Source organism: Ambystoma mexicanum, chromosome 10 (assembly GCF_040938575.1).
Source record: "Ambystoma mexicanum isolate Mex_15411 chromosome 10, UKY_AmexF1_1, whole genome shotgun sequence".
Lineage (NCBI taxonomy): Eukaryota > Metazoa > Chordata > Amphibia > Caudata > Ambystomatidae > Ambystoma > Ambystoma mexicanum.
This window is the reverse complement of record NC_090932.1, coordinates 346,703,418-346,723,877: the sequence shown is the minus strand read 5'-3', so window position 1 is coordinate 346,723,877 and position 20,460 is coordinate 346,703,418.

The window sequence follows — 20,460 nt, the reverse complement described above, 5'->3', positions numbered from 1 at the left end:
CACTTCCTTGCCACAGGCACCTACCAGCACACAGTGGGGCACATGCATGGTATATCACAACCCTTATTTTCTCGCATGCTGAACCAAATGCTGGATGCCCTCCTGAAGCACACAAGGGCCCACATATGCCTACCACAGACTCCCCAGGAGATATTTGACACAAAAGTTGGCTTCCATGCACTTGCAGGCATGCCAAATTGTATAGGTGCCCTCGACTGCACCGTTGTGGAGTTGGTGGTCCCGCATGGCATGGAGGTGGGGTAATGCAACCGCAAGCAATACCACTCCATTAATTTGCAGATGATATGTGACACCAGCAAGATCATCACACATTGTTGTGCCCGATATCCTGGATCAACCCATGACTTAATGGTCCTGCAGAATTCTACGCTACCAGGCTACATGGAGCGACATGCAAGACGACGTGCTTGGCTGCTTGGTAATTTGCATGACAGGCACATGGCAGTGAAATTGGGAGATAGATGCACACTCCACCATGGGGCATTGTTGATGTGACAGCATGATGTGCACATCAGAAAACACTGTGCCCCAAAGCATCCAAAACTGTACATGACGACAAAATCTCATAGCAATGAAGAAAGCTGGACACCTATCACAACATGCCAAACTTAAAAACACCCAACATCCTACAACACATCCACCACCCATCATCATACCTCATCCTCTGTAACACAATCCTGGAACATGATGTGAACATTCACTATGTAAATAACTGCAGAAAATCACTACACAGGACAAGCATCCATGTGAGTGCACTGAAGAACATCACCAAGGGAATCCACTGCTTGTCACAGGGCCGCCACCACCAATGAAGTGCAGCAGGTCACCATCCTAATAATCAGCGCAGAATGCCTAAAATTGCAGAGCCTCTTGCCAACGCTGCCTGTTAGAAAATCAGACAGAATGCTACACATTACAAATTTGACACAAACAATGATGTATGCATCCACAATGCATGAGCAACATCAGGGCAGTGTACACCGTGTATCAACTTGGAGATGCAACCCACACCACAAATCCATGGCAAAGAACACATCGATGGCATAAAATTGGCATGAAAATTGTGTGCATACAACCAGGGACATGTGCATGTGTGACTACTACAGCTGTCCATCATGAACCGACTTACATATACCTTTTATTGCCTCTCATACAGGTGATAGTGGCTATCCCTTGAAGCCGTGGCTCCTCACCCCTGTCCGAAACCCACAGAACAGGCATGAGGAGGACTACAATCGTTCCCATACCCGCACCTGTGTGGTCATCGAGCAGACCTTTGGCCTGTTGAAGGCATGGTTTCACTGCCTTAGCCGGTCGGGTGGGGGACTCCTCTACAGGCACGAGAAAGTGGCCAAGATCATCATGGTATGTGTCATGCTGCACAACATGTGTATCCAAAGGAACGTTCCCCTGCCCCCTGGCATTGAACTGCAACCACCTGGTGATGATGAAGGGGATGAGGAAGATGTGGCTGCACATCATCGCGGTGCCGATGCACAGGAGGGACGTGCTGTGTGTCAGTCAGTGATAGCACAATATTTCTGACACATGGGTGCAGAGGCTGACATGAAAGTTGGACAGAGGGCACTGGGTGTGGGAGTACATGTACACTATGCACTGTATATGAATAAATGACACATTTGCAATGAGGAATGTCCACTCAAGATATTTTGTTTCACAAAACGGGTGTATTTAAATGTCAAATAAAGATTGAAGTGCTCAAACCCTCCACCACACACACCCTCACCCCCTCCCCTTCCCCCCAGAACTCCCTCACCAACCCTCACCCCATCCACCTCCCCCCACAACTCCCTCACACACCCTCACCCTCCCTCCCCCACAACTCCCCCACACATGGTGTCCAAGCAATTGTCTATTTCCTTCATCAGGCTGGCCAGTCTACATTCTGCCACTCCCTGCACCTGGTGGCGGCATGTCCGAGTGGCGCAAGGTGGGCGCCGACCTGCGTAGGTGCTGGTTTAGGTGGAGCTTTAGGAAGATGGGGTGGCCGCCTGCTCCATTCGGGGGCCGGATGCTCAGACTCTATTGAATCAGCAATGCGGCTGAGGACCTGCCGCAGGGAAGACACCTCCTCGCACAATCTACTGGTGCTATCCACAATGATCTGCTTCAGGGAGGCGTGTTTTTGCACCACTCCTGCCTTGCTTGGGCACTGTCTGTGACAAACTCTCTCATCAGGGCAGTTAGCTCCTCCTGTTGCTGCGAAGCATGCCCTGCCTGCTGCACCCCTGCCAGTACACCAGTGGAGGTGGAGGGTGCTTGTGTGTCATGCTCAAATGCATTTGGGCACTCCATGGGACTCATGGTCCCTTGGATGTACTCCCAACCAGACTGCTCTGGGGTGGTGCCATGGTTGGAGTCGACAGATGTAAGCTGTGGGATGGTGCCGGACTTGGTGTAGCCAGTAGGTCGGAGGAGTCATCCTCGACGGGCGCCCACACCTGTCACAGCACGTCGTCATCAGTCAAGGGTGCTGTAGCTGCTGCCTCCCCGACAGAGCTGTTCTCTGCAGAGAGTGCCCCTTCAACTGTCTCCTGAGCAGGTGTCACAGGAGTTGTGGGTACAGTGGTGATGGGCCTTGGTGGTAGCAGTGCCATGGCATCCTTGGGTGGTTCGTTCTTCGGTGCCTGTCGTGGCTTGTGTGGGGCTTTGGAGGTGGAAGGCCTGTTGCCTTCATCCCTGGCCCTCTTCCAGGGTGTAGTCAGCTGTGGGGGTGAGTCCCAGGCCTCGCTGTCAGGATCTGAGCCTGTGGGGGTTGAAGAGAGGGACGGCATGAGTGATGGTTTGACAAGCATCATGCATACATTTGTATAATTGCTCATCTACACAATAGAGGGGAATAGGCAGTGGAGTTTGGATGATCACATTGCTTGCTATATAGGTGGGTAATGCAGGCATCTGTCGGGGTCACCCATGTTGGGGCGGACGTATGCTATGTGACATGCATATCTGTTGTGGCCTGCGTGCAGTGTGACTTATGCCATTGACATCTTAGTTTGGTGTTTGTCAGGTATGGCATTGCCATGCTGCAGGCATCTGCATATGTCTGTGCTGCAGACGACAACTAGGCCAGGATTGTGTGTGTATTGGGGCATGGCTTGCCTCTTTAGACAGACAAATTGGTGGACTATCATCAGACTTTGCATTAGTGTTTTCTTAGGACACTCACCTCCTTCCGCTGATTTGGTGGTGCCACACTCCATGTGACCCACATTTCGATGGCCTATATGCCGATCGTGCTGGCACATATCTCCTCCCACCAGCTCAGCTTTATCAGTGAGCTTGATCCTCCACCAGTTGCCACGGCCTGGCTCCTGTTTGCGGACAGGATGTTCCTGACTCGCATGTGCAGGTCATCCCACCTCTTCCAGACATCCTTAGTTGTGCGGGAGGTGTTGCCTACCACGCTGACTCTTTGTGCAACTAGTACCCAGATTTCCTTCTTCTTGATGACTGCCTCCCTCTTGAAGCTGTGAGCGAATACAACATCAGCATTCTCAGCCAGGGTCTCAGCCAGCATGGTGAGCTTGTTTTCATCAAAGTGATTCTTGCGCTGGCGGGAGGCGCCTTTTTTCACTGCCTTGGGCATTATATAGTTATATAGTTGTTCTGGGTTCATGTAGGTACACACCAATATACTCCAGGTCCTGGGTGCTGAGGATGGCAATGGATTGTGTTTTTAAAGATGGCCACCATGCTCTTTCCCATTCCTGTGCGATGACGCTATTTCCTGTTCTGCTTATTTACGGTGACCATTATTAGCGGTCACCGCTAATAGCGGTGTCCACTATTAGCGATGACCGCTAATGCCGTTTTAATTGATGCCGGTAGTGCTGTCTGCACTTTACATGATGCCGCTAATAGCCATTTTTAGGACTTTAACGGCATAGCGGTAATGTTGTTACCGGCATGGCGCAAAGCTTGTGCACGCGAACTCGTAATAGCCCTCTATTAGCAGGCTCTTTACTACACGGACACGTATTTGCTCAATGCCGGTAAGGACAGTTACTTACCTCCAACCTCGTAATGAGGCCCACAGAATATCTAGGGAGAATAATATTGGATAACTCTACTCTTGTGACGATCTTTCAGGGACCACTGAAAAGATCGGCCGTCTCATTATGGAAAATTAAAGCATAGGCCCTAAAAGACAATGCATAGCACGAGGAAGTGTCCACATTCTTTGAACTGAATGAGGGATCAGTAGATGATGCAGGGGTGCAATGGGAAGCCTTTAAAATAACCATGAGAGGGATATTTATGAAAAAGATGACAGGAGTTAGAAAGGCAAAGAATGACTTCCTGAGTGCAACTGAAAAATCAGTTCAGCATTTGGAGACATAATTGGTGAAGGCATCATGAGTAGGGGGGAGATCTTGCGCAGGTGGTGAGGTCTCACCAGGAGGGGCAAGACTCTCTACTGGAGTTTGAGCGCAGGCAATGTAATGTTACGGTTCATGGAGAAGGAGATGAAGTTGGCCACCTATGAGCATGGCTGATAAGGCAGGAACAAACCATGTCAGTGATTACTCAAATCTTTAATGAGGAAAGGGACATGGTGACATCCCAGCAGGTGATAAATTAGGTGTTCCAAAAATATTATAAAAATGTATATACGAGCGAGGGCACATACTCAGAAATAGATGCGACTGACCTGTTCAATTTGGTAAAGCTGCCTAAATTATCAAATGAACTTAAAGAGGAGATAGAGGTATCGATAGAGGAAGCGGAAATCTGCAAATCCATGCAAAAAAGCAAGGCAGTAAGGAATGATGGTTTTTGCGGTTGAATTATACCATAGATTCACTGAGCTGCTAGTACCTCAACTGAAGAGCGTGTACGAACATGCATTTGAGATAGGGATTCTTGCAGAAACGATGCAGGAAGCAGTGATTACGGTCCCTCTGAAGAAAATTAAGGTTCCGGGTAATTGTGACTAATTCCGGGCCATTTTATTGCTAAATGTGGATGCTAAAATTCTGGGGGAAATGGTAGCTATGAGATTGTCCAAAATAGCCCTGGATCTGATCGACCCGGGCCAATGTTGGCTTGTAGGAGGATTTAACACAACAATGAACTTATTCTATATGTGAGTAACCCACTAGAGAATATACGATCATACTGGAGGTCTAGGGTAATTTCAGGAAACTTTCAGATTTTTAGATTAACTGGGAAATATTGATTCTATTTCCTCTAGCATGGTTACATAATCAGCATAAAGAGGCCCTTCCAGATTGGTGAGTGGAATGGGAACTGGAATTTTTTCCAAGTGTCAATTTGTCAATGGGGATTGATCACGGAGAGGGAGAAAGCTAAAACACTAAAGAGGATATCACATGTTATGATAATCTTAGCTAAATAACAAGTAGCAATTTCCTGGAAATGCCTAAATGATCCATCAATATGGCAATGGATTCAGGATATACAACAATGGGGTTTGGCCGAAGTGGAGAATTTAAGGAAGTACAACAACCTGGAGGAGGAAGAGGGAGCGTAGCTCGATTGGGGTCGAATACTAAATGAACTGACTTCCCCCCTGGATTTAAACCCCCCATGATAAAGATGGATAATGGCAACTTTACAGAATGGGAGTGGTAATAGACATTATCACGTTGAAGGGACTAATTGCCAAAGGAGAAAGTCAGTGACAGAGGTCGAAAGAAGTGCAGACACTTGGCAACCTGGAGGAAGAATGGTGGATGATCTATAAAGGGGAAGCAGGGGATATATGAATGGTTGTATTCATTTGGATGTTTTCAAGTTGACACAGTGGGATGACTGGCTGTCATTTGTTCTCCATGGCCTTGAAGTGAGAGAGTGGTCAGTCACCAGGTATTCACCATGCAAGATGCAATATGTGAGAAATATGCAAACCATTTCAGGAAATTCGGAATGGGGAAATACTTTTCCCTATTCTGAATTTCAACAAGGTAGCTCTGCATTTCATCATCCACATTTTAGCAAAGGTTTGTATTTTTAACTAGGGCCAAGGTTGTGCGACTCGTATGTACTATATGAATTTAAATAGATGCCAAGGTTGAGAATGCAAAGAACAAATGCTAGTAAATAATCACTTTGCTCCACGATACCACCGTTGTGGGCTGAGATGCACTGAAATAAATCTAACATGAAACTAACATACTAATTTACCTTACCCATTTAACGTTTAACAGATTCCCAGACTAACATTTAGTGCAAACTAGTGCATGATATAAACTTGGTGCAGATTGATGATAATGCATGATGGTCTGGAAATGAAATAAACTAAATATGCAGGCTTAAAGCTGTGCTGTGTATTAAAGTGTGGAATATGAGATCTGTTCTGCTAAAGACATTGCATTGTTTCAGAGCAGGAAACAGTGCCAGATGAATGTAGCATTTTCCCTGCTGTGAATCTCGGTCAAAGGAACAAAGGAAATCACCTTCTAAATTAATGGGCTGATTTGTCAAGGGGAGGTTCTTTGAATGACACATGAGTTTTTGAAAAAGACTTAAGGCAGGCATGGCTAGTTCATTCACTCACTCACTGGCACAGGGAGCAGAAGCACTAAGAGAGAGAGCTCGTTCCAGGGCTGTCTGTCTCTCTCCTGGATAGGCAGTCCTTAGAAGAGTTGCAGTTTTGAGCACCCTTGTCTGTGATTGACCCTGAGTGGTGCAGTAAGCAGAATAGCTGGGGAAGGACTTTGTAGGTTAAATCCAGACTGAGTAGGGGAATATCGTCAACTGAATCTAGGTCATTATGCAGTAATTGAGGATCGTGTAGTATACGTGATAAAAGTTTACAGGTTGTGTGACAGAAATATGTTTTTTAAAGTAATTCACAATCTATATTTAATATGGATCTCCACTTATGAAGTGAGCTTTTGTTAGGATAAGAGGCTCCTAACTGCCAAGAATTGTGAGAGAAACATTCAAGGTTTCCTCATCGGACTTTGTGCTGGCCAGCCAGCAACAAATGTGTAAGTGAAGCTTATTATTAGAAAAGCTATTTAATGTTTTGTGAGCTCTCTAATGAAATGCATGTAATCCATGTTCAGGAATAGCCACTGTAAAGTAGTACGGCATAATGCAACAGTTAGGTCATTTTCTGAATTGTAACATTTTATAAAGCCACAAAAGAGAAACATTATTTGGATTCATACCCTTATTATGTGCCTGAATTATTGTTAGCACATAGACTGAGGTACAACAGCTGGTAAGCTTATTTTACTGCAGGGCGTAATTCACATTACCAGATGTGGTAAAACATAAGTCAAGTCAACCAGTTTATTCAGACTGAAAATAAAATCCATCAAACGCAAAACAAAAACAACACACAAAAAGCAATTACAATCAATAGACCATATAATTGAATAGTACAGCAAAGAGTCTCTTAGGGAAAGAAAAGGGTGAAACAAAGGACCCCATCACCCTCTGGATAACTCCCCTTGCCTGGGCCTGACCCCAAAAAGCCTGTCCGGTCACGGCCCAGGGGAGTGAGGTTTGCCCCAGACAGGGGGTAGGTCCTCCGGACTGACCTTATGGGCGATTTGGAGCCTAAATATGAGTGTGGGCTGATTAGAATTCCGCTCCCCGGCGACCCACCCGTCCCCCCCATTGACCCAGGTCCCTGCTCGCCAGTCTCCAGTCCCATAAGGCCAATTCCACTATGTCCTCCGAGCTCTTGCCCAAACTGGTCATTCTCCGACAGCCCACCAAGGTTTCCCTGGACACAAAGGAACATCCTCTAACGGATCGTAGCCAGTGTACACATTTGTTTACAAGAGACTCCCTGGACTCCAACATGTTCCTTTCCATTTTTGGTACCCCGTGAAGATACACTGTAGCTCGACCAGTCTGGTCTTGAACAGGAGGCTGAGATGGACCGTCTCTGTGCCGTGGACCATAGGCAATCTTCCCCCCATGATTAGGGCTTTTTAGAACTACTGGATTTGGGGCATATTCCGCCACCCCACTGAGCTCACTGTGCTTGGTGCCCCCAGCCCTGGGATCTTTTCCAATGTCCGAATGTACAATCCCAGACAACAGGCTAGGGCAAGAAGATGTTGGAGCTATAGTCTCGGGACACAGAGGGGCTTGGTTCTTAGGGTGTACCAGAAAAAAGTCAGAGAGACCCTTACAAACAATTGGAATGGGAAAGGGCTCCCCCTCCCTTTGCTCCCTCTCCTTAATGGCTATTAGTGTTGTAAGCAAATTTCTAATAGCAGCCAACTCAGCCAAAACTTGGTTGCACTTACACCCCCCGAGTGACAGATCCACCTCGACTGGTGGGTTAATAACCGACCCTACAGCCGGGGAGGTTTCACATTTTGGTTGCTTAGACACCCTAAGTGGAGATAGGTGGAGAGAGGGGCTGGCCATTGGGCACACTGTGGGCATAGGTACACTCCCGGAACTTCTGTTGCCCAGGGAGAGATTGCACACAAGGTCGTCGTCAATATATGAGCTGCCCCCCACAATTGGGCTAGCCAGAGCGGTGCTAGAAAGAGTCTTTCCCGGGCTGGCACGAATGTTAGAGCCTGGTGACGGGGTGGAGGCCACGATGTTGTTTGCAGGAGTGGAGTTTACTGAGGGATAGCTGCTGACTAGTACTCTGATTCCTGCAGTGTCTCCCTCATTGGACTACGGCATCTCTGTTCCGGGACCAAGTATTCCAGAGATGGATAACACCTTGGGGGGACTGAAGCTCAAGGTGGGGACAAGGGGAGAGAGCACATCTGCAGTGGATGGATGGGACAAAACATAAGATAAATTGTATGAGTTTTCAGAAGTGCTAGGCGTGCATGTGAAAACAACTATTTGGTTGTGAAGTGATCAATGTATTTTTAGAAACACAGCCTAAAAGGGCATAATGTGGTATTGTACATAAGATACCACAGGATGGCATGAGTTAATTATTCAGACTCTACTAAGTCCAGTACTTGTTTACTGTTAGTGACCCTGGTAAAATAATTATTGGGTAGTGTTCTGAAGTTAGTCTCACCACTAAAAAGATACCCCAATAAATGTACCACAATGTAGTACCAAGAGCTAATAAAAAATACCATTATACCAAATACCACAAGATAGCATGAGATACTAAAAAGATCTTTAACATTTTGGTACATTGGCCGGGAAGCGGTAAAAATAATTACTGACTGTGGCCTTACATCATAAAGCATAGCCATATTGTGCACTAATTCTCTGAATTAGAGCTATGAGGTAGTGCAGTACGGTGTGCTCACTTGACTCTTGTTATATTATCATTGTCAATAGTACCGCAATGTCCCAAATTGAGGCTGAATTTTCTGAATTGTCAGATTACCTCGAGGCAAAGCTGTATGCTCATACAAATTGGTCCTCAGAAAATGTGACAACATGGAAAAGCAGGATTAGCACAGAAGTAGAAAAAGAGATATTTGAAGGTATTTTTTATTAAGGAAGCAATGTGCAGGTGTGTATCGTTAGGCTGTTCCAAGCGTTAGAACTCACAGAAGAGAAGAATTGCATTATCAGACCGTGCGCAAAACTTTGGTTTCTGCTACACAGATCCATAAAGATGCAAAGGAAAGACAGTGAAGTCATTAGCAAATTACAGCAAATTACAGTGCAGTGTGGACAATGAATGTGATCAGGTGCAGCAATTAAAAGCAGAATTAAAACAGAGGGAGGTAGACACAGAATTGCAAGCCATGTGTAGTGGCCTTGCTATTCAATTGGCTCAGAGAGAGAAACAACGTAATGACAGTAAGCAAGAACTAACCCATTTAAAAACAATATTGGATGATATAAGTCAAGAGAAAGATGTTGCAATTTCCGAAATGCAAATCCTTAGAGAAGTTAGGGAGAAAGATAGGGAGAAAGATAAGGAATTCCATGCTATGGAACAGGAGACATTTACATTACTGGATGAAAATGAAAAATAAAGCCACTTGATCATTTTCTGATATAGATCACAGAATTACAAGCAATGATCAATAAGGTCAGGGATGAGAATTATGCTCTCTGTCATGAAGCAGAACAGCTTCATGGACAATGCAAGAACCTGGAACAGCAAATATTTAATCTCAAGTCTCAGGAAATGTGACAGGGTACCACATCCATTGGAGCTGAACTCAATCACAGCCCTAGCCACGGAAATGTACCAGCAGTTGTCTACATGGCCAGACATGGTTATAACCCAAAGTTAGAGTGCTGAATCCCTTATAAATATTCACACACATTCTTGCACACAAGAGATCAGGAATCAGTGAGAAAATGACACATACCAGAATGCACCATGTAGTCATTTAAAAATTAGGAAATCTATCAAGACTTTGATAAAACCATGCAAAGGGGAGGGTTTTGCTGCATGGAAGACCATTTAGATGCAGTTCACAATATATTTAAAGACCTTCAGATTCCTATGGAACAATATAGACAGTACTTTCACCTCACTCTAGATGCAGCATCTGCTAGTATCATTTGTGGTCTCAATGAACGGGAGAATGTGTCATGGGCAGACTTTGAGAAGGAGATTAGGCATCAATTCTTACCTTACCAGTCTATACAGCAAGCCAAGAAAGCCATTTATACTATGATGGCACAGCAACATGATAACCCCTTGGCAATTATTTAAAAGCTTAAAAAGAGCATTTTCACAATTTGATGTGACGTTAACCCTAACTCTGTAGAATTTAAAACTGCATACTTCTATGGGTTCCAAATAGAAATTCTCTCCCAGTTAATTCTTGACTTTGAGAGGGAAAAACTACTGGAATGGATAATAGAACAGGGGACCAAACTGTATGAAGTGATATTTGGTCAGAAAGAGGACGGGACTAAGAAAATAGTCTGTAAAGATTCCCCTAGAATCAGCCCAAACTCTGGCAAAGAATGGCATAACACTTAATCAAAGGGGCGTTCCTCCACAGAGGACATCACCCCAAACTCCTATGTTCCAATCTATTGATCCCAGCGAAAGATCTTACATTAGTCCTAGATATCTTGGTAGTTCTCCCACAGTGGGATTTCATCATGATATGCCAGGCCTAAATAACAATCAAAATCAAATGTACAAAGGCCTATATCAGACACTATGGGCCCAGAGTAGATTGGATCTTAACACAATGGTGTATGGCCACCAGGAAAGACCAAGATATGTGGATAGATTCATTGACAATGGAAAAAAGCATAGGGAACAGTTCCCACCAAAGTTAAGACAAAATATGAATTATGTGCCTCGCCAGTATAATCAATCCCAACCACTGGTCATCCATGGTCAAAGGATGGTCACTCCACTTTCTCCACCTCCTGTCACATGAATTCAGAGGTAACAAAAATAGAAATCAATCTCCTGAAAGATATCAAAACAGACATAATCAGGTTGAGTTTAATAATTCCCGACCTAGACCACAAAGAGAGGAACTCAGAGACATGGACAGGTTTCAATGCTTAGAGGCCCAAGTCAAAATGTTGTCTGAACAGATAGGAAAATTATGTGCAGGCCAAAAGCAACACCCAAGTGAAGTTGCCGAAGGTCATAGGAGTGATCTTGTGAGTAGCAACAACAAGTGACTAGTTATTCACCTCTGCTCTGATGAGAACAGAGAAGCCCATGAATCACCCTTGAATAGAAATACAGAATTGCTTGCTGATTTAAAAATGAGAAAACAAATGAATGAAAGTGAGACAGGAATTTCAACACACACAAAAAGGGAGTGTGGTTCAAGCTGGAGTTGAACTAGACCATTCAGGTGTGTGAAGATGAAGAACAAAAAGGGGAAAATTAAAAAGAAAAACCCAAAGAACAGAGAATCAGATTTAAAAAGAATATCCAATGTGAAAATGAAACACAAAGCAAAGAATTAGGATCAACAGATAGATTATCCTTACTTGATAATCAAAATACTGTTGATACCTATGCAGTGGAAATAATTGCCCAAAAGGCGGGTGTCGGTAATCTGAGGAGTATTTTGAGCCACAAACATTCCAAAGGACAGAAATGGCAGGCTCTGTACACAGTGCAAATAAGTGTTATACACCAAAAGCTGACATGCTGTCATGTGATACTTGTGAAAGTACCCAGAAAGGCACAATGAGAAATTGCGGTGTGAACACTATTGGTCCCAAGTCAGAGGGGCAGTCTGTGGCTGCACTCCAAATGGGTTCAGAGCCCAGGAGAATAGACAAAGAAATTCAAAATGAAGTGGGCAAAAAGGATGCTAAAATGCCATTTCATATCCAGTTGCCTAGCAAAAAGTAAAAAAGAGCCTAAAAAAGCAAGTGCTGAAATTAGTATGTTGTATGCACACTAGAAGAGGTTTCGGTAAGGTACTTTGCTCCTATCACTATTGAAGAAAAATGAAATGCATTTGCAATGATTGACATGAGTGCCCAGACGACGATAATATCAAAAGAACTAGTGAAAATTATCAATGAAGGGAGATCCCCTCAAAATCGTGTAAAGGTAAACCAAAATGAAGGCCTCATGCACAATTTCACTGCGGAAGAAATACACATCGAAGGTGTCACTGAAGTTGACATAAAGCTACAAAAGTATCAGATGAGACAAGAAGTGTTGGTCACACTCATTAATGAAAAACCATTACTCATAGGGACAAATTCCCTGCGGAGTTTATCGCCCCTCATTGATGGGGTACATGGGGTATTAAGGTCCTTAGCTAAAAAGCCATTGAGACCTAAGAAAGTCATGACCCAAAGCAACAGTGTAAAAGAATGCCACACCATTGCTAAATCCGAAAGTGCAGTGGAAGTACATCTTCAGAATGACTGTGTGCCTAGTTTCACTGTCATTCTCATGTGTCAGGATGAAATGTGAGTAGGCAAAGAGAATCCGTCTTTGGAGATTTATTTGGACCCTAAGAAAAACTGGCCAACAGAAATAGATAATAACACATTGCAAACCAAATACTACTTTAGAGTTAAATCAGGAAAAACGCATTTCAACAATCTCCGAATTACACATGGAAGAAGGGTAGGCATAGATACCTACACATGCAAAAGGGCATTCTGAAATGATTGTGGGCACTTTGGCACTTGAGCATGAAAGGAGTTTCATTAATGAAAAGGTACTCTGGCAAATACTTGACAGAGAGAAGATCCCAAAGTTTAAAATAAAGAACCAACACATCTTTGGCCGAGTTGGGACAACATATTATATGAAGATGTATGTTAAAGATTACAATTGGCTCTAAGAGCATTTATCACAGTATGTGGATCGTGAGCGGGACACAGACCACATTTTATTTGGGAAATGACATCATGCACAGAATGTGTATGTATTAGACTTTCTAAATCAAAAAGTCTGGTCCAGGTTGGGAGGAGCCGCACCTGAATTTGAAGACGAAAGACAAGCTTACCATTGTGCCCAAATGACACCATATGCAATTGAACTTCAAGTGAAAAAGGATGTTACCATTCCTGCATTTACCAAACAATATACAGTAGCATTAAAATGCAGGAAGGAACAACATATACAAGATTCTGATGCCTAAGTATGCCTAAATGAATTCATAAAGCAACAAGTGTTAGAATACAAATATACACCGCTGATAGAGATTGGGGATGCACCCATTATATCCTGGTAGACAATAAAGGGTGTCAAGACATTCATTTGTAAGAGAATTCAGCATTTGGAATGGCAGTACAGAAATCTTACTAAACTGCTGATTTTAGTAACCCAGTGATCAGGATATCCTTGAAAGCTATGTGACTGAACAGGGTGAATTACCAGAATCATTGGAGTCTAAACCAAAAGGAATCTGTAAGGTTCAGTCTGTGTACCCTTATGAGCCAAGTGAAATGGTATGCTGTCATCAGGATGATTGTATCCTATTCTAATTAGGTGAATCTAAGAGAGAAAAGCAGCATATGGAAGTGGGGGTTAATATTCTGAAATATTTGAGGGTAGCGACTCTCCAAAGAGACACTGCCACACAGTTAGAGGAAAGTACAGAGGTCCATCCTTTGGAGGATTTCCCAAAGTTTTCTAAAATGGTAGAGGAGAAGACTCAAGATGCAGATGCTTACACACATGAAGAAGAAAAAGACCAATCGAGGAACATATTTATGGAGTTAAAACAGAATTTTGCCAAAGATGCCTATGATTGTGGGCTGACCGATTTGCATATGGCCATACTACCAGAAGGACATGGTAGGGAACTGGTATTTGTGGGGCAATATAGGTGTGTTTGTGAATCAATAGCTGAAATAATCAAACATTTAGAATCTAGAGGAATCATTAGGCCTATTCATAGTACATCAAATACTCCTATATTTAGCTGAAGACATTCAAAAACTATTTGCATTTTCATTTGACAAATCACAATATGCATGGTCCCGGACCGCTTTTGGGTATGTCAAAAGTAGGAGTGAGTTTGGGATATTCCTGATCAAGGCACTCCTCGATGCACCTGAAAGAGGAACAATAGTTGATGTGGATGATGCGCTAATCAAAAATGAAGATTTTAAAAGCCATTTCAATGAGATCAGGCATGCATAACGTATCTTTACAGAAAGCACTGTGGTGCAGCAAAAGAGTAAACTTCCTAGACCATGAAGTGACAGGGCATGGATTAAAACCAGAAAAGAAGAAAATTGAAGAGATTCAGAAACTAAATGATCCCACTAACTTGAAAAGTTTAAAGAGTTTGTTAGGAATTGCAAGTTACAACCGAACTTTTATTGAAAATTATGCAGAGATTAGACAACCTTTGACGAGATTACTGAAGCAGGGTGTACCCTGGAAATGGGAAAAGGAACAAAGTGAGGCAGTGTCCATGCTAAAAGAGTGTCTGATGAAAGCACCATGTTTGGCATATCCAATAAAAAAACAGGATTCTTTTGTATAAATAGGACTCACAGATCAATGCATGTCAGCAGTGTTAAAACGATGCAAATAACAAAACCATTGCATATGCTACAAAGGGATTTTCACAGGCAGAGACCAAATTTAGTGAATGTGACAAAGCTCTTCTGACCAAGGTTTGGGAATTGTTACATTTCTATCCTGTAATTCAAGGGGAGCAGGTGATTGTTGAAAGAAATCACCAGCCTCTGCAATGTTTGCAAAGTAAGAGGATCAGATCAGGGATTTGGGGCCAGTCAAGAATAATCTAATGCCATTAGCCCTTCAAGGATTTCCAGTAGAAGTGATATATGGATAAAATAAAAACAGCCTAGTTGCTCAAGGGCTAGCAGAGTTGTATGCTTGTGCAGCTGTCTGTGCACCTGATGATACAGGGCTAGAGACTCATTTAAATTAATTTGAACAATCCCCACACAGGGCCTTCAATGAAGAAACATGTAAGGATTTATCAACTATATTAGTAGACGGATGTGTATACCAAGTAGAAAATAATACTGAAAAAGAATTTGTGGCAGGAATAGGAAATTTGTGGTTTAAATGGGACAGCGTTCCAAGGGTAAGCATCAGGATAGGCCCCAAAAGCAGTTAAGTAGCAGAACTGGCCACTATTTACACAGCAATACCTACAGCAGTGGAAAATAGACTCAGAAAAATAGTTTAGTCACTGATTCTTGCTATGCGAAAAATAGATTTGTGGTGTATTTACCTGGCTGGAAGGTGAAAGGGATGCTCACGTGTAACAAGAAGCCACTTAAACATTGCAAGATGATTCAAGCTATAGACAAACGTGTCAAAAATGCACTGATAATACATTGGAGGAAAATATGTGCTCATTTCAAAACACCAGGTGAAGATAAGGAAGGAAATGATAAGGCAGATCAATTAGCCAAAATTGAAGCTGTAATGGGGGAATTATTATCTATTGAACACCTGCTTGGTGAAATACAGATAGATGCAATACCATGCTCAAAAACCCTGAAAACAGTTGAACAGCCTGTGGCACAATGGAGTTTTGATACTCCAGACCAAGACATGATTAAGGCACAAAAGGAGGATCTTATTCTAGCCCCATTTTACAACCATTTTCTCGATGCAGATCAAAATCCACTAACTGAAGAGGACTGCAAAGGGAAAGAGGAATTCAGGGTGTTACTTAAACACAAAAAGAAATGAGGTTACAAGATGGACTGATGATTGGAGAAGCCATGAAAGGCCAAATCCAATGGGTAGTGCCTTTTTCATTTCGGGGATTGGGGTTACATCATGGCCACAAGGGGGTTCTGGGAGTTTTTCTACTACTGCCTATATCCCGGGTTAGAGGCTCAGCCAGAGTCTTTAGCTCACAATCCTTTCACAGAAGAGAAATTTCCACTACATATCAGTATTTGTCCTGCCCAAGGGCAGTCCAGAACCAAAATGCCTGGAAATTCACTTCTGAACAAGAGTACCAACAGCAAGCCCAGACACGTGTTTCGGCCTGGTGGGGCCTCATCAGTGAAGTAGAGCTGTGCCTCTCTAAGAACAGTGAGCAAGGGTTCCACATCTGGATTACCCTAGTAACTTAGGGTTAAAACCCAAAGCTACTCAATATGCAAAAACAAGGGTGTTCTGGGAGTTTCTCTACTATCAGCCTATATCCCGGGGTAGAGTCTCAGCCAGAGTCTTTAGCTCATCATCCTTTCACAGAAAAGAGATTTCCACTACATATCAGTCTTTGTCCTGCCAAAGGGCAGTCCAGGACCGAAATGCCTGGCAATTCACTTCTGAACAAGAGTACCAACATCATCGCCAGACACGTGTTTCGGCCCGGTTGGGCCTCATCTGTGAGGTGGAGCTGTGCCTCTCTAAGAACAGTGAGCCTGGATTACCCTAGTAACTTAGGGTGAAAACCCAAAGCTACTTAACATGCAAAAACAAGGGGGTTCTGGGAGTTTATCTACTACCGGCCTATATCCCGGCTTAGAGTCTCAGCCAGAGTCTTTAGCTCAAACATCCTTTCATAGAAGAGACATTTCCACTACATATCAGTCTTTCTCCTGGTCCAACTAAAGACTCTGGGTAAGGCTCTCGTAACCAGGACTAATGTCTGGCAGAGAGACTCCCAGGACCCCCCCTGTTATTTGCATGTTTTAAGTAACTTTCGGTCTCACCCTAATCTACTAGGGGAATCCAGACGTGTACCCCTTGCTCACGATTCTTAGAGAGGCACAGCTCCACCCTACTGATCAGGTCCAACCAGACCGAAACATGTGTCTGGGGTTGCTGTTGGTACTCTTGTTTGGATGAGAATTTCCTAGCATTTCGGTGCTGGACTGCACCAGGGCAGGACAAAGACTGATATGTTTAGGATGTTTCTTCTCTGTGAAAGATAGTGAACTAAAGACTCTGGGTAAGGCTCTCATAGCCAGGACTAATGTCTGGCAGAGAGACTCCCATGACCCCTGCTGTTATTTGCATGTTTTAAGTAACTTTCAGTCTCACCCTAAGTTACTAGGGGAATCCAGACATGGAACCCTTCCTCACTATTCTTAGAGAGGCACAGCTCCACCCAATGGTGAGCTCCAACCAGACTGAAACACGTGACTGGGGTTACTGTTGGTACTCTTGTTCAGTTGAGAATTTCCTAGCATTTCGGTGCTGGACTGGCAGGACAAAGACTGATATTTTTGGGATATTTCTTCTCTGTGAAAGATAGTGAACTGAAGACTCTGGGTAAGGCTCTCGTAATCAGGACTAATGTCTGGCAGAGAGACTCCCAGACATTATGCCCACAATACCATAACTTCAGGCCACAGAGGTTCACAGAAAACATTGGAAATTTTAAAAGGTTATGCCTATTGAACACACATGTCTCAAGATGTTGAGCTCTACACTAGAGGGTGTTTAGTGTGTGCACAGTTTCAGCCTGCATCACTAGCTCATAGAGCACCATTAATGAAAAGAGTTTCGACACTCCCATGGTCCGATTTGCAGGTAGATTATGTAGACCCCATGAGGATATCAGCAAGGGAAAGCAGGTACATGACCAAACCAAGAGTATAAAAGTGTCTGCCTGACACCAGTTTGGCAGGAGAGAGGAATGGTTGAAGGACAGAAGAGACCGTTCAGGCAGCTTAGATCTTTGCCCCTATCCTCATTTCTTTAAAGAATACATTTGTTACACTTGACAGATAGACTCTTGGCCTTACTTCTATAGAGGGGTGCATTTATTCTGGTGTGAGCGTGATTAGGGGTAACCTTATAATTAGGGAGGCCCCTGTAAATTGTGCTACCCTTACATATTCTAAGCCTAGCCCACTTTCTGTTGTCAATAATTGACCCCTTTCCTTCATGTTGCTGTTGAATGTTTTGAACTATGACATCTATGATTACTACGGCTGATGGAAGTTATAGTCCAAAACATCTGCAAAGCTAGAGTTTGCAGTCCCCTACTCTAGGTCCTACGTTTTGCCACGTTTGCATTTGTAGCGTTCATGTTACTGAAGTTAAGGGATTACTGTGGCTGGTAATGTCTTGACTTTTGAGGTTCTGATTATTTAGATCTGTGTTTGTTCCTCCGCATAGCCTGTGATGTGGGCAATACTAATCATATCAAGTGACAATTCTTATATAGCGCTTTAATCTAATTACATGGGACATATGTACATACATTACTCTCATGGTTCCCAGTGACAGCGAGGATTAAGTTCAAAACCCTCTGCATTGTCCACAAGGCCTTCTGGGGCCTGAGGCCTCAATACCTTCAACTCTCTCTTCATAAATATCTTACTTCTCGAGCTCTTTGCTCATCCACCTCCAACTCCCTCAGGGTTAGTCACTTTTCCAAGGAGCTAGTTGGTGGTAGATCACTTTCTTCTGCTGGGGCCTCCCTGTGGAACAGCATCCCTGCCTCTCTGAAACTTGAGGAGAACCATCTCTGGTTCTGGAAGCAGCTCAAGACCTTCCTCTTTGCTTCTGCTTTCTCTCCTCCTCTCCCCTGCTGATCTCTTGGCTGAATCTGAAACTTCACTGATTACCTGGCTACCCTCTGATCTTGGGCCAAGGTACCCTCCCTGCCAGTTGCACACTTGCACCACCCCCTGGCAACCCTTGCACTCTAGGACTGTTTCTTCATCCCTTAAACCCCTACTAGCACTTGACCCCTGATGTTGCACTTACCCTTGCACTTGCCACCAGCTGGCTGCACTTCTATTATTTATTTATTTATTTATTCATTTTACTGTTATCCTAAGTACTGCACTCTCCCCTCCCCTGCAATTGTGCGAGCCCAATGTCACCTGGCCTAGTAGGATCGCTATCTCTGTCTTCTCTCATTTTCCCCAACCTTGCCTCATTGCGCCTTGTGTATAGGTGCGTTATGAATGCCATATCATATCATATCATCCTAACGTTTGTTTGTCTAATGTCTAAATGGGTGGAGTGCATTCCAGCTCTGGACTGCAGTGCGCCGACGGCAGCCACTTTACTTGTAAATCATATTTTTTCAAGGTTTGGTTTACCTTAAAGAACAGCATCAGACCGTGGAAGTCATTTCACTGGTGCATTAATGACAAATATGTAGCAAATCTTGGGTGTGAAGCAGAGCTACACATTTCTTACCAGGCCTCCTGTTCAGGGGGAGTGAAACAGTGAACAGATCGATAGTACATATGTTGAAAAAGTTTGTAGCTGAAGCAGGATCTAGTTGGGATTTGTGACTTCCATTGGTATTAATGGCTCTCAGGTCAACTCTCTCCTAATCAAAAAATCTCAGAGCTCCCATGAAATCTTGACAGGTCGAAAAATGGTTTTGCCACAACACTTACTTTTCAGAACAAAAGAACAGGTTCTTGTACATTTGTCCGTCCACAATCCATGAATATGTGTAAGAACTGAGAAAGCACTTGCAATATATTTTTTCTGCATTTGTGCAGTGAAATTTGGAAAAGGCAGCTGACAGTGCAAAGTCATATTACGATAGGAAGACATCTGTGAGAAATTATGAGATAGGAGACTAGGTGTATACATTTAGTTTTTTGGAAGGATAGGCATAAACACTCTGTTTCTTGCAGCATGGCAAGGGCCAAATAGAATTGCAGATAAGGTTTGCCCTGTGGTCTACAGAATTGCTAAAAAGGATGGAGAAATAACAGTGGAGCAGTGTGTCCATATTAATCAAATCAAGCCCTTCCACCCAAATCATGAAGTGAAAAGGCTAGAGCGAATTGCGACTAGCAGAGAGAGAAAAATATGATGTATCTGTCATGATGCCTACCTCCAAGGAGCCAGGTCCGACCCAGCAACCCCAGGGGCAGGCATAATTTCCCCCAGGGAAGTGCCAGCAGGCCCAAGCTGGGGCACTTTGGACACAGTCCTGGCGCCTTAGGCGCCAGGCTCATGTTGGACCCCTGTCCTGGCACCTTAGGCGCCAGGCTCATAAAGCTAGACATGTGTTTAAGTGTTTTAAGGTGCACTTACCTGATGCAGACCATGCTGCTACATCCAAGCCCTCTTGAGGCCTGAATGGAACTACTTTACCTGTGGACCTACTTTCCCCTGGGTGTGGTCGGGGAAGGATACATACCTGATCG